General features: G+C 41.0%; 1 protein-coding gene across 1 annotated transcript in view; it reads right to left on the bottom strand.

Moving 5' to 3' along the window:
- LOC145395725 (BTB/POZ domain-containing protein 6-like) overlaps window positions 1-7486 on the bottom strand; it is a 36376-nt gene extending 28890 nt beyond the window's left edge. Inside the window, exon 1 of the mRNA XM_080269265.1 lies at window positions 7441-7486. The gene's annotated coding sequence lies outside the window, so the exon portion shown is untranslated. The remainder of the gene's footprint in view (window positions 1-7440) is intronic.
- Between the last annotated feature and the right edge of the window lie 8186 nt (window positions 7487-15672).

Below are 15672 nucleotides of genomic sequence, written 5' to 3' on the forward strand. Positions count from 1 at the left end.
GGTGGCCATAAATAAATCGCCTCCATGCCGCCATGTCCCCTGCTACATCTCTGTAATCCCTCCAGCTTACACCCCCCGCTCTCATATTCCTCTCTACTCCGTCCCTCATCTCATCCTCGGTCTTCCCCTCCCTCTCCCCCTCACTCATATACACTCTCCTGGTTACTATATCATATTTACTCAAACCTGGGCTAAATCTGCCATCCTTCCATTTTCAGTATAGAGTCGTAACCATAGATTAGCACTAGAATATGATGCCAGTCACGAAGAAATGCTATGGAATGGATGTAGAGTCTTAGTATTGTCTTATTCTGCCGGTAAGATACATGAAATGAGCTGCAAAAGAACGAAAATCTAGGCCAAGTTAATATAAAAGAACAATAGTGAAAGCAATACGTCGGGGGATCTGAAGCAATGAAGGGTGAACATAACCAGACCTACTCGCATCATTATTTCTGGATACTTCAGATCTCTCTTCGACTCCTATAACACTCTCATGTTATTAAAATAGTTTGGCGTCAACTGGAACGGAGTACTAGAGCTGTCTCGACCGTGGAAGGGTTAAATTTAGCTCCTGTTTTGACACAAAGGCTCCCGTGACTCAACTCTCAACTCTGTAAACTCGTCTGGCGTTAGTTGGAATAGAGTATTATAGAGCTGCCGCGATCAGCAAAGGGTTGATGGTGACACAGCAATATTTAGACGCCTATGACTCACTCCCAGCTGAATAAAATCGCGTGATAGGTGGATACTATGCGTCAGGGAGGAAAGTGACGGACACGCCCTTACGCGTGAAACAGATGCAGTGGAATGGTTGGCGGACTTTTATCCTTCACTGTACTCTGTCTATCTATCTATCTATTGCCAGACGCCTTAATCCCGTAAGGGGTGGCCACAAACAAATCGCCTCCATGTCGCCCTGTACCCAAGACCCGCTTATACAAGAATACATGGCGACTCGTAAACAGCGCCCCAGAAGTAAACTCTCGAGGCAGCATCGTATGTTTCGAGGCTCAGTCGGCTAGTGTGGGCGTGGGTGCGGCAGTGGGAGGAATTGAAGGAACAATTCGGGTGGTGTGGGCGTGGTTGTGGCAGTGGGAGTAGGAAATGAAGGAATGATTCGGGTAGTGTGGGCGTGGGTGCGACAGTGGGAGAAAGAAATGACCCCCTAACGCCTCTTCCTTAGCGATTTATTTTTAGATATGGTTGGTTAATATCCTTTTGTACGTTACTTATGCAGACTATGATGATACTGGGAAGATTTATGTAACACGGAAGAGGACAGTAGGGTGCAATATACAAGATAAATCGCTTAGGAAAAGGAACTTGGGAATAGAAGTTAATCATACGTCAGGGGTAATTTATCGTTCACAGAAGGATATTAGACATACTGAAGTGGGGGTAATGCTGTGTATGGCGAGTGCTTTGGGCTGTTAGTGTGGCAATGAACAGGGTCACACTACTACACAACTATACACACTTATACCCTTTATCAATACGTTCTGACCAGTGTTTCTTAATGTATAAGCGAATAATTAACCCCTTCAGTACGGTGACGGTTTTTTTTACACATTATCCTTGCTTCCTCCTGACGTTTTCATTCCTCTTTAAGACAAATTCTCTCTCTCTCTCTCTCTCTCTCTCTCTCTCTCTCTCTCTCTCTCTCTCTCGTACTGAATGCATTAAAGAAGGCTGTTTCTCAATCCCCTGCTCGACAAGCCTCTCCCAAGATGAATAAAATCGTCTGAAAGGTAGCTAGAAGACGATTAAATACGCCTGGTATGAGGGGGCTGAGAGAGTGAGGTAAATATTCAAGGGTCACTCATTAAAGCGTGAAGACAGAACAATTATTATTATTATCATTATTATTATTATTATTATTATTATTATTATTATTATTATTCCGTGTAAAGCAAGTTTTTTTTTAGCAGTCCCAAGATCTTATAATATTTTAACGATGAGATTTTAATAAACGTGGATAGATGTTTTAGTGCACATCCACATCACCTCACCATATCTACCACACACCACCTTACCACACCATACCACCAAACACCACCACATCAAGCCACCACACACCACCTCACCCTACCACCACACACCACCTCATCATATCACCACACACTACCTCATCATACCGCCACACACCACCTCACCATATCACCACACACCACCTCACCATAACACCACACACCACCACACCATACCACCACACACCACCTCACCATACCACCACACACCACCTCACCATACCACCACACACCACCTCACCATACCACCACACCATATACCACCCAATCATACCACCACCTACCATCTCACCATACCACCACACACCACCTCACCATACCACCACACCATATACCACCACATACCACCCAATCATACCACCATCTACCATCTCACCATACCACCACACACCACCTCACCATACCACCACACATCACCTCACCATACCACCACACATCACCTCACCATACCACCACACATCACCTCACCATACTACCACACAGAGAGAGAGAGAGAGAGAGAGAGAGAGAGAGAGAGAGAGAGAGAGAGAGAGAGAGAGAGAGAGAGAAAGACATAAATTATAGAAACTCAGAATATATTTACTATGACAACAGGATATGAAATAGTAAAGCAATAGTAGTATGGATGGCAGACTGAGAAGCAAGGATCATTTTTCCCCATCTATCTATCTATCTGCCTTTCTGTGCCTGTTTTATATCTTTCTATCTGTCTATATGCCTATCTATTAATCTCTCTCTATATACGGTTTATATATGATCCCTGTTGCCTCTTCCAGCGGGGTTGTGCTAGAAATTAGGAGAAAGCAGCTTAATTCGCTAAGTCTCGCATCTATTCGTATACAATGGTCTACACTGAACAAAGCCTGAAATATCCACAGCCAGGCCCCGTTGATCACTGCGGTTTACTTCATGAGCTTCAGTTCTTGCCTCTTCAAGCTCACTCACACCGTCTGATTTCAATTTTGTCTGCTCCGTAAGTTCCTCAGATGTACTACCATGCTACTGCCGGTCCCTTTAGCGATGATCCTTAGCCCCCTTTTAGCGCAACTGATGACCAAGTGTACATAGATTTTGAGGGTGGATTTGACTAGTAACCAAGGAGACTCATTTCAGGCTCGTACTTACAAGGCTCATTCAATTTCATCCAACCACGATGAAAAGTGACTGTAGTGGTGTGAGGCCCAAACCCCGTAGCAACTAGGAGTACGTCTGGGCTGAGGCTACTGTACATACGTGTTACATCAACCTGTCTATTACCGATGGCTTGGGGATAGAGAAAAAAAATAGGCCTACTATAATTTCATGTTCCCTACGCGCCGAACAAGCAACTGAAAAGAGGTGGGATTGGACGCCAGAAAACCACCATCCCCTGTAGTGTGAGCTGCCTAGAAACAAATATCGTTACTGTTGAAAATTAACTCGATTCTGTTCACATTAACGCAACTCTATTCATTCTAGGCGTAAAATTGCCATCTCTCCATCCTGAATGTTAGACTGTAGCATTAGATTAGCGTTAAAATATGATGCTAGTCACAAAGAAGTGCCATGGAAAGGATGCCGAGCCATAGTATTGTTTTTATGTACCATTGCGCTATGTGAAATAAGCTGCAAAAGGACGAAAATCTAGACCAAGTTAAAATGAATGAACTTATAGGATTACGAATTTCCTTCAATAAATTTTGGGAGGAAGACTGCCTCTCTCTCTCTCTCTCTCTCTCTCTCTCTCTCTCTCTCTCTCTCTCTCACCTGCAACTTGTTTTCAATTCTTTTTAACTCAGTTTTTCTCCTATCAATCATCTCTGACCATAAACCTCTGATGCACACAATATCATTATTTCTTGGCGACATATTTCAATTTTATCTTTTTCTGAGGTGACGAAGGAGCTTGTTTATTTTTGGGCCTAAATTATGGATGATGAGGGTATGTGTTATGGATTTCAGTGAGAGTAGGAAGGTACAGTATAGGAAGAATGATTTGATGTGAAAGAAGAAGAAAAGATGAAGAAAAAGAGAAATAAGCAAAAGGTGAAGGAAAAGATGAGAGAGAGAGAGAGAGAGAGAGAGAGAGAGAGAGAGAGAGAGAGAATATATTTCCAAGACTATCTGTTACATACCCTAAAGAGACAGAGAAAGAAATCATCCATACTGACAATCAACATCTTTTATGCACACCGAAAAGCGAGCCAAGATATATATATATATATTCTGAAGAGAGAAGATAATAGTAAATGCACAATAATGAACAGAGCTTCCAGGTAATGCCCAAAATATGCCAGAAAAATATATTACTCAAGAGTTTCACCATCTCGTTTGTCATATTCTTCCTTGTTTCTCGTCCATCCATCCATCAACGAAGCCGGTATTGTTCCATGGCGAGGTTAGGTACCACGGATGTTGCTTTCCGTTCTCTGTACCAGACGATGTTATTCGGTTTAGGGAGGGTTTGCTATACTGAAGGATTAGTGAAACCTATATCTAACCCCTCCAGTTCGTACGGTCTCTCCAGTGCTGAATAAAATCATCTGAAGGTATCAAGATATAAGTAGGTCGTCCATACTTGACTGTGTGCTACGTGTTCGAGAATTTTGCTAATCCTGTTATTTGCTACAAGAAGTTACCATTCCTCATGCCTGACATCCATGCACACCGTGAAACTATTAATCTTATTTCAGCATATGCGTACTATCACTTTAAGGCTTTGGAACCTTATGCCAAAACCAGGCGGGTCACACACACCAGTTTTTCTGCTGTCTGCCACTGCTTGGATCTAGATTTTCGTCTCGTGCAGCACAAATCACGCAGCTCACTATCAGGAAAAGACGATGACATGGCTCTACGTCCTTTCAATAGCGCTTTTTAATCGTTCTACATCCTTTCAATAGCACTTTTTTCGCTCTATATTCTTTTCACAGCACTTTTTCGTGACTAGCAAAATATTCTGGCGTTAATTTGTTACTACACCTCAGCATACAAGATGAGAGAAGGCAAAATTACGTCTAGCTAAAGTGAACAGAGTATATATATATATATAATTTCTACTGGGAAATACTGAAGATCCAACGTCCTGGCTCCTCGCACAGAATAAGTGCATAGAAAACGGAGTGAAGGCTCTCTCTCTCTCTCTCTCTCTCTCTCTCTCTCTCTCGTGTTACTGCTTGTACTAAATGGTTTAATAATCTAAACAATCTCTCTCTCTCTCTTTCTCTCATGCTACCTTCAGTTTAAATCAAGAATTAAAATCATCTATTATTATCTAAAACAATATCCCCAGGTGTATTAATATTACACTAAGTAATCCATATAATTTGCGAAGGGTGTGGCTGCTTGGATTTCTCTCAGTGTCACCATATTTTGTTAACCTGATCCAGAATTTTGATAACGGGGAGGTGCGAGACTCCTAGCGGAATTATACAGGGTGTAACGCGACGTATGACAAAAACTTACACCAGTGATCTATCATGCAATTTTGAGTATATTTTGTTCTATAACATATACTCTCTGTGACCCCAGTTCAGTACCCAGCATTCGGCTGTTTGGGTGTAAAAGTTTAGTGGCTGCATAGTGGCTGCCACTGTGTGAGAGCTTCGCAGGGCGACGGGAGACGAGTATAATTAATTTATACTGTAATGTACATAAAAATCCCATATCCTATCAGTACAAACGAGTTTTAAGAAGAAACTTGATGAAGTTTATTGATTCTTTAACATCATCATGCGTTCCTGCAATTCTTTTGCACAAATCGACAGTAAATTAAGGATTAAATTCAAATTTTATGGCTTGCGAGAGAGTAAGGAGGGAGTAGAGGGGCTGGTGTGTTGTTGCCAGTTATGTAATGTTTAGTTTGTAGGATATTGCTACGAGCATTATCATAACACCCACAGCTCATTCAATGGAAAAACGTTATTGTAAATGGAGATTAGCCTCATTCTTAGTCAGGAAGAATATTATTTATAACAATTTTTCCGCTGCAAGCAAACGTGGCGCGATTTGATATCTCCACCTGTATTCCTCTCTGCAGACTGGCATTACCATCACAAAATCCGTAAAAACAGACGATATCTGGATACTCTTCATTGCTGTACGTACGTGACATGCTGTTTCATGAACAAGCTGAACCCAGTGAACACCTGAACGCGGAGAACAGTATCTGAAGTGTGTGCCTCGCCATGCAAATTTTCCCGTTCACATGACAGTGGACGCAGGATTGTCATGTCCTTATAATCGATCTCGCTAGTTTAGTCCTGAAAACTTGCTAGAATGTCGCTAGATAGTAATCACTGCAAAACATCGCTTGAAAATACGATTAAATCTCTAGAATATCACCTAAAAATGGCAAAAATATCCAGAATGTAGCTAGATATCATGTCAGATGTTAAATAGTTCCGCTAGGTAGAAGCAAAAAGTAGGTCTAGCTGCATTGGCAATCTTGTGTCACAGTTCTCACGTCATCATATGAAAGCAATGGTGCCACGTTTCCTTGAAACAGAAAATTTTTAATGAATAATAATATTACTCCCGACTTATAGGAATGCTAGTCACTAATTAGAGTAATATTTTTCCATTGAATGAGCTGTAGGTGTTATGATAATGCTCGTAGCAATATCCTACAAACTAAACTACATAACTGGCACCAACACACCAGCCCCTCTCCTCCCTTCCTACTCTCTCGCAAGCCATAAAATTTGAATTTAATCCTTAATTTACAGTCGATTTGTGCAAAAGAATTGTAGGAATGCATGATGATGTTTAAGAATCAATAGACTTCGTCAAGTTTCTTCTTAAAACTCGTTTGTACTGATAGGATATGGGATTTTTATGTATATTACAGTATAAACTAATTATACTCGTCTCCCGTCGCCCTGCGAAGCTCTCACCCAATGGCACCTATGCAGCCACTAAACTTTTACACCCAAACAGCCGAATGCTGGGTACTGAACTGGGGTCACAGAGAGTATATGTTATAGAACAAAATATACTCAAAATTGCATGATAGATCACTGGTGTAAGTTTTTGTCATACGTCGCGTTACACCCTGTATATCACTTCATTAATTTTACTTGCTTTAATCACAGAAGTGTAATGATACAGGCAGTTGTAATAAATGGCATATATTTCTGATGATCTATTGTTTATTTTTTGGTTAATAACACTGTCCTTTCATAATGTTATTAATGTCTTGCTGAAAATAGAATGCAGGGTTCATCCCCCACGCTCCTCTCCAAATCCGGGCTTAATCCGTGCCTGTGAGTAAAATACCGAAGCTCACCTATCACACACACACACACACACACACACACAGTAAACACACACACACACACACACACACACACACACACACACACAGTAAACACACACACACACACACACACACACACACACACACACACACACAGTAAACGGTTTTTCTTACCTTCTACAGACAAATGAAGTTGAAAAACCAGGAATGAGCACAGAAGTCGTAGCAGCACACACCCCACAGCTTGCAGGAATGAGGAACTACGTTCACCCAGCAGTGGGATCCCTGGGAGCACACAGACAGGTCCTTCACATGTTCACCCAATGCTAATGAAACAAACATGGTAACAGTGTACGTGCAGGTTGCAGGTTACTCTTATTTCCCTTATTTTTGATTTCAAAGAATGTCAAAAATTAAGTGTTGACAATTCTTGCGTATAATACATTCGCTTGCACTCACGTCACAGCCAGTGAAAACGTTCCTGAAAAGTATTTGCTTAAAATTACCAGTCTGCGACGTGAAAGGGCGGCCCGCTAGATTGGCGGAGTCTACCAGATTGGCAACACTGACTTGCTATACTAGAAGGCGGTTTATGTCCCTAGTTACATGAAACTCAAACTGCTACAGATGGTGCACAGATCCCTACTTTATTACAGAAACATGGACGCATCAATAGTGGCAATCAGATTTTTGTACCAGATAGCGGTAAATACACCGAGTTTCAAAGCGCTAGATTGGCATCCTTGCATGAGGAGCGTGCAATCTTATACGCGTCAAGTACTGTGTAATACTGCTGACTAGACAGGACCCGTATTTATAAAGACTTCTAACCAATCTTCGGGAAAAGCAAGTCTCTAAAATACTTAACTGTAAACAAATAACACTTTGTATTTCGTCTCTTTCGCTTCGTTATTCACTTATTTAACTGAAGTTCTTGGTAGCTGCCGTGCACAACTTCTGGTTAGGGAAGTTTATAAATGCGAGTCAAGGTTAGTGTTTGAGTTGAGTGCTTCTTTGCTAGTGTTTGTTCGCCACGTTTGTCCCCATTGCATCATATCAAAGAGAATCATATCTGGAGAGAAGCATACCAGGCCTCTCATCTTAGAAGTTTAAGCCAACAGGGGAAAGTGAGATGCAGAGGAGATGATGATAGGCGAACTTCTGTCCTCGACTGTACTCTCTCTCTCTCTCTCTCTCTCTCTCTCTCTCTCTCTCTCTCTCTCTCATGAACGATCCTAACCAAAACGAATAAAGTATACTCTGTTGTCTATAACAAGGCAAATTACCATCTCCATCTTGAATGCTGAGTTAATACGATGGTAGTCACGAAGTGGTGCTATGAAAATTATATACTGACGCAGTACTGCCTTATTTTGCCATTGAGGTACGTGTAATAGGTTGCGAAAGCACGAGCATTTTTACCAAGTTAGAGTGAACGGATTATAGTAATATTATTTCAAGTAATGAGTTACTTGAGAGGAGCATGTGGAGTGACGTGGAGGGACAGGTTGACAAATGAAGAAGTGAAGGAACGTTGTGGGGTAGATGTGGATGTGGTTGAGAAGATCAGGAGAAATACACTGAGGTGGTTTGGACATGTGGAGAGAATGGAGAATGAAAGACTGACTAAGAGGGTGTATGTAGGTGAGGTGGAGGAAGGGAGAGGGAGGGGTAGACCGAGGATGAGGTGGAGGGATGGAATTGAGAGGTATATGAGGGAGGGGGGGTGAGTTGGGGGGAGGGTAGTCAAATGGTGGGTGACAGAGTGACTTGGAGGCGTTTTGTCTGCGGCCACCCTTTGCGGGATTAGGGCGTCGGGCTATAGATAGATAGATAGACAGAGATTTCGCCTTGCCACTTTAAGACTTGCTCTGTTTTGATTTCTAAGTATGTATAATTAAAGAAAAAAGTATATACGAGTAATATCACTTTTTTCACAGTTTTGTCACTTTAATGCATTCTGACTTGGCTATGATGTAACTGGTAGTTGTAGTGGTGAAGACAGAAGTATAGACAATGCACTTACAAACACAATTAATCTTCAGAAAGTTTATAGATACGGCTCTCATTATAACCGGGTGGAGGGGCAGTATTCATAAAGCTTCCTAAGCCAAAATTTTATGATTCTTTGGTTGTAACTTTAATCTTCACTTCTACAATTACCAAACAGTTCATGGTCAAATCAAAGTGAATATTGAAGTGAGAGAAACAAAAACAAAGCTATTTTCTGACATTGTTAAACGGTTACGGGGAATTATTTGTCGTAAGAAAGGAGCTTGGATTCTTTATAAATACGTCCAAGGATAACTCTCTCTCTCTCTCTCTCTCTCTCTCTTTCTCTCGGTTCACGGGCGGGTGGGCTCATGTGGTTCGTGTTCAATACAGCTGACTGCATAGATTAGAAACAGAAGCAATGGATTAATACCCAGGCTTCTGTGACGCACTCTCGCCAAAGGGAAATCGTCTGTCCGTAGCTGGAATAGAATACTAGAGTTGTCCCGAGCTTAGAGGGTTAATGACACCAGTATGAAAACTCTCGGTTCCTATACTCACATTCTGCTGAAAAAAATCGTCTGGCAATAAGCAGAGTGCATATATATATATATATATATATATATATATATATATATATATATATATATATATATATATATAATAATAATAATAATAATAATAATAATAATAAAATATAATAATAATAGTAAAATAATAATAGTAATAATAATAATAATAATAATAATTATTATTATTATTATTGTTATAAATCTGTTCCATTAAATTATTTGCCCAAAACACCCGTTCATCAACAGGTACTTACTAGTACTTGAAACAAGTTAGCGCCTTTACAGTTACAAGAAACGAAACATTATTAACATACAACACAAACTTCATCGGCAGAATGACAGCAACTCATCATGGAAATTTCGTATACTGCGGAAGCAAACTGATTGACTTAGGTATACCTGTGTAGTAGTTGCAGCAAGGTTTACCCATTTTCTTCTTACAAAAGTTTATTGAATATATGTAAACAGAACGCATACCCTAATAGTTCAAGTATACCCATTAATTGCTGTAGGTGCGACCCCCCCCCTTCTCTCTCTCTCTCTTTCTCGACAAATAAAATCGTTGGGAGATAGAAAAAATAAACAAGAAAGCACTCAGAGAGTGCATCCCTCCGCCCATGCCATTTCAGGATCCGGGTGCAGATCCGCCACAAAATTTAATCAGTTTTTTTTCTTGGCCCATGACCCACCCCTCCACAAAATTTTATTGAAGTTTATTGAGAACTTTTGGAGATATCGTGTGGACAAACAACCAAAAAATTCCTGGATCCGGATGATAGTCTTGATCACCATCAAAATCTAATAAATTGTTCCTTGGGCCACAACCTACTCATCCAAAAAATTTCAACAAAATCCGTTCATAACTTTTTTTGGAATCCTGCTAGCAGACAAACACACAAACAAACCAACGCCGGCAAAAACATAACCTCTTTGGCGGAGACAACTAACATATCACGTCTTCTTGCTGAGGGTATTATGTGATGATGCTATAGTCTTTTCACTCTGTCATGACCAACATCCTTTCCACTGAACTTCTTCGTGACTAGCTAAAACTGCGGGCTCTTTATCTTGAATCCTGGGCTGTAGGCAGAGATTAACAGCAGTATATGATGTTAGTAACGAAGAAGTGAGCTACATGAAATAAACCACAAAACGAAAATATCTGGGCCAAATAATAGTACAGATTAACGCTAGAGTATGATGCTAGTCACGAAGAAGTGCTGTGGAAAGGATATAGAGTCCTAGTATTATCCTTTTCCACCAGTGAACTACGTCAAATAATTAGGACGGAAATCTGGACTGAATTAAAGTGAAAAATAGTTGCTCTCCTTTGCGCGCAGTTGAAGGTGAGTGTGTGTGGGTGCATTATGGATAGGATGAGACCAGTACGGTATATTGCCAGGGGAGCACCGTGCGTGTCCTCAGTATGCTGTGAGGGACTGGGGTGGACGGTGGGTACAAGGGTCAGTGTCCAGGTATTAGAAGGAGAAGGTGGGTTAAGATTTTTGGACACATAAGGGTAAAATACTAGGGACTGACTCCGTGGAGGTAAAAGATGATATTTGTCTGTGTAGTCTAAGGAAGAGCGCAATAACACAAGAACACAGTACAACGCAACGCATATCACACACATAGCATAAACTGGTAACAATACATCACATTACATATCACATACATAGCATAACCAGGTAACACAACAGTACAGTACATATCACACATAGCATAACCTGGTAACAACGCAACACATCACATATCACACACACAGCATAACCTGGTAACATAATACAGCATAGCACAACACATATAACACACAGAACAACCCGGTAACAAAACAGCACAACACATCACACAACACACAACCCATAATAACCTATTGATTTCTGGCCTGTGTAGAGATAAATGTGCAGCTGTGTTTGTCAAAGGGTTAAAGGGTCGGGTTGCAGTCAAAGTTGGCCCAAAGGAGAAAAGATTAACCTGGTAGTGGTCGGTGAGTATGAGAGAAAATTGTTGCTTGCTATAGTTTGTATGTAATAGGTACAATAACCAATGAAAATGAATATTCCCATTCACAACCTGCAAAAGAAAAACAAAATCAAACAACAGTTGGAGTAATGAAGCAGTAAAATCAAGTAGTACAGCGCTGACAACAATCTTACCACTTTGGTTGTGGGTTGTTGCTTGTAAACTGGATTGTGCTGGTCAGTGCAATAGGAACCAATCACCGTGGCCTCCCCTGCTCCCTTTTCAGATGAATGTAAATGATGACTAGAACCTTATTTTGGGGGAAGTGTGGCTGTTGCAGGAGCTCACAGCCCGGCGTGGAGATGAGAAGGGGGTGGTGGGTTGGGAGGGTGCGACAGGAAAGTGTCCTGCCATGGCAAAAACCTGTGCAGTACTGACAGTCTGAGCATGCGGCATGGGTGAGATGGATCATGTTAACATGTCAGACAGTATCGTTTCCATCCCAAATTGTTTCGCAGTTTTTTATGTAGCATGCTCACACGACGCCACCGGCAGCTGCTGTTGGCATCAACTGATGCTGCAGCACGTTATGGGTAAGTGGATGAGCATACGATAACAGTATGTACCTACTGTGGATAAGACAGAATATGTCATAAGCAAGCAATATATGGATTAACAAGAAAGGGCAACTAACATGGGTAGATCCAAAGAGGTATAATGCATAAAGATATAATGTATAATAAAAGAAATATATCAGTAAGGCAGATTATGTACAGTGCAATGTAAGAAATATGTCGTTAAGGAATAGGTGTTACGAAATCGCCAAGACCACTCTGAATACACCTCTTAATGTGACAGATGGGGTGCACCGTTCCGAGCAGCCGTAGGAAAGATACTGAGGTGTGGACTTGAGGCTGGACTTGTGGACCACTGGATGACTGAGGTAATACAGGACAATGCCAAGAGGGTCAGAGCTGAGAGAGGAAAACAGGACAAGCAAAACTACAAGCAGACTGAAAATGACCAGGTAGGGGAAAACAAGACAGCTAAGACTACAAGCAAGTAGAATATAAGCAGTGAGGGGAAAATAAGGCAGCCAGGACTACAAGGGGGTAGAAAATAAGCAAGTATGGAAGACTACAATGGGATCGTAAATAAGCAGACAGGGAAAAACAGGAAAGCCAGGACTACAGGGGGATCTAAAAAAATCAGGTAAGGGAAAACAGGACAGACAAGACTACATGGGAATAAAAAATAAGCAGGTAATGTGGTAATATTCTATCTATACAGTATCTATCATCCAGTCCTTCTCTGTCCCATCTGAAGCACAGAAACGCGGTACCATTCTACTCATTCAAGACATTTAAAGGTAAGAATGACCAGCCTCGTTTGCATTATGTGAACAGTAAACTCCAAACTCCCCTTGGATGTAAACCCTCACAGGTATTATCCCAGTCACTAGTTTCTTTAACCCCCAGTTCGAGGCGGATAGAAGCCAAGGTAAGAGAAATGCCAGGTGAGCGGACACAGGTCACTAATTACGAGAGGCTCACTCACCTGAACCGCAACTCAGCCCCGTGGACGAAACATGAATACAGTTATGATGCAGTATTGAATCATTTGCTATAGTTTGTTTTGTTATGACTCTGATATTAAGTTTATGAAAAGATTCAAGAGGTGTTCAGAGAACAACAGTTGTCGCGTATAATGCTGTACTATTGTTGTATTAGGTATATATTACATTTATTTTGATTAGTAGTGCTTTCAGTTGTATGAGTAGTACTGTTGTCATTGTTGATTCTAGTGGAAATTAAATATTAGTATTGTTATAATTAGAGGAATAATGAGGATATCAGTAATGTGAAAGACACACCAGTTAAGATGGCTAGATAACAATTTTACACCAAGTTAAAATGAACAGAGTATAGTTCTTCCTTGATTACTTTTGTTTCTGTCAACAGAGAGGGAGGGGCCAGGTTGTGCTGAGCCTGTACCACCTGCGGGGGGCGTTCCTGCTGCTGGTGCTGGGGGTGGCGGCGGCAGGGGTGGTGTGGTTGGTAGAAAAGGCCCTGCACCCCTGCCTCACTAAAATGTAACTCACCCCATCCTTGCCTCTACCACATAACCTCCACCCCTGCCTCTACCACATAACCTCCACCCCTGCCTCTACCACATAACCTCCACCCTTGCCTCTACCACATTACCTCCACCCCTGCCTCTACCACATAACCTCCACCCCTGCCTCTCTCTAGCTACACCCCTGCCTCACTCCACACTTCTTCGCCCTTCTCTGCGATAAGTGGATGCGACGAGTGACCTCTAACATACCCATCCTGTGTACCCAGATAATAATAAATACTTTACGACAGCATTATCAAACATTATTCTTTTACACCTACTTATATTCACCATTTAAAAACAGTATCCAGCATCAGTTAAGTATCTGAATATGGCAAAATGGTGGACAAGTTTATTCAACCGAGGGCAAATTCATCATGAAAAACTATTAATTATTTTATTTTGATGTTTAAAAAGTGTCAAGACATTTACACTGGAATATAAGTGATGGATATTTAGGAATCTGCAGTTACTTTCCCATTACCCTCACAGCCTCCATACAAACTGGAATTCACAGTTTTGATATAATTTAACACCTTCACCCCAAGAACGTCATATACTGTACAGACTAATGGGTATATATATTTTGCTGTTTTTACCAAGTGATCACATGTAAATTAAGGGAGCGGCCTAACAGTGAAGGGGTTAATGAAGGATAAATCTAATCTCTCCAGGTTTTAAAAATCTCTTACATATCTGAATAAAATCGTCCGGAGAGAGCAAGAAAACAAAAAGACGTCCTAGAATTGAAAGGCTTAATAAGACAATCATTTATATTTATACAGGGTGTCCCACGGGATATATGGGAAACCTCGAAGGGGATTCTTTGGCCCAAAAACAGAAGTAAAAAAAATGCTATGCTAATGTTGGCTCATTTATCAGCCATTACGCAGATACAATTACTGAAGACCTTAATTATGACCCTAATTATGAGGGAGGTGATTAAGAGCGAGAGTCTTTATCAGTTTATTTCTGATTCTGCTCCGTTACTATATTCTTGTGTGTCTTTCATACAACCTATGTCAGCTTAAAATAGATATAAGAAGCAAAGAGGAGGATATTAATGGGTTGTATGGGAAATAAATCGCTGAGGAAGAGGTGCTAGGGAGCCTTCTAAAACTACGAGAATGAGGTTCTTGGACTAGCAACGTATCGCGCTAACGTAAGGCCTTTTGCAACTAGACGCAATACGATAAAAGATAACGATAACGATAGGAAACGAAGAATCCAAGGCTTGTATTATCGTCGGTAAAGAAGGCTCCCTAACACCTCTTCCTTAGCGATTTATTTTTGGATGTGGCTGGCTAATACCATTCTGTACGTTACATAAGCAGGTATGGTGATACTGGAATGATTTAAGTAATGCAGAAAAGGCCAGCAAAGTGTAATAAGCAAAATAAATCGCCCAGGAAGAGATGTTAGGGAGCTGTATCTCTCCTTACCTGTATATAACCCTTCATTAGCCATAACAAAGTATTAAATCCGATCTCAGGCTGAACGAATTATCAAAGAGGGTTTCCAATTCCTTTAGCATAATATTTTGGGTCTGGACGTCTACAGATGGAATGGGAAGCTTCGTTGCACCTCTTCCTTAGCGATTTATTTTGCACTTTATGATATCTTGGGGATGCTGAGATGTAATGCGCAGAGTTTATAGCCAGGGAAGTTATTATTATTATTATTATTATTTTTTGGGCGGCGCTAAATCCTCGTGCTGAAGGGATTTATTTGGCTGCGTTAAATCCTCGTGCTGAAGGGATTT

Source organism: Coenobita brevimanus, chromosome 4 (assembly GCF_032717465.1).
Source record: "Coenobita brevimanus isolate Jiangsu-jjx chromosome 4, ASM3271746v2, whole genome shotgun sequence".
NCBI lineage: Eukaryota > Metazoa > Arthropoda > Malacostraca > Decapoda > Coenobitidae > Coenobita > Coenobita brevimanus.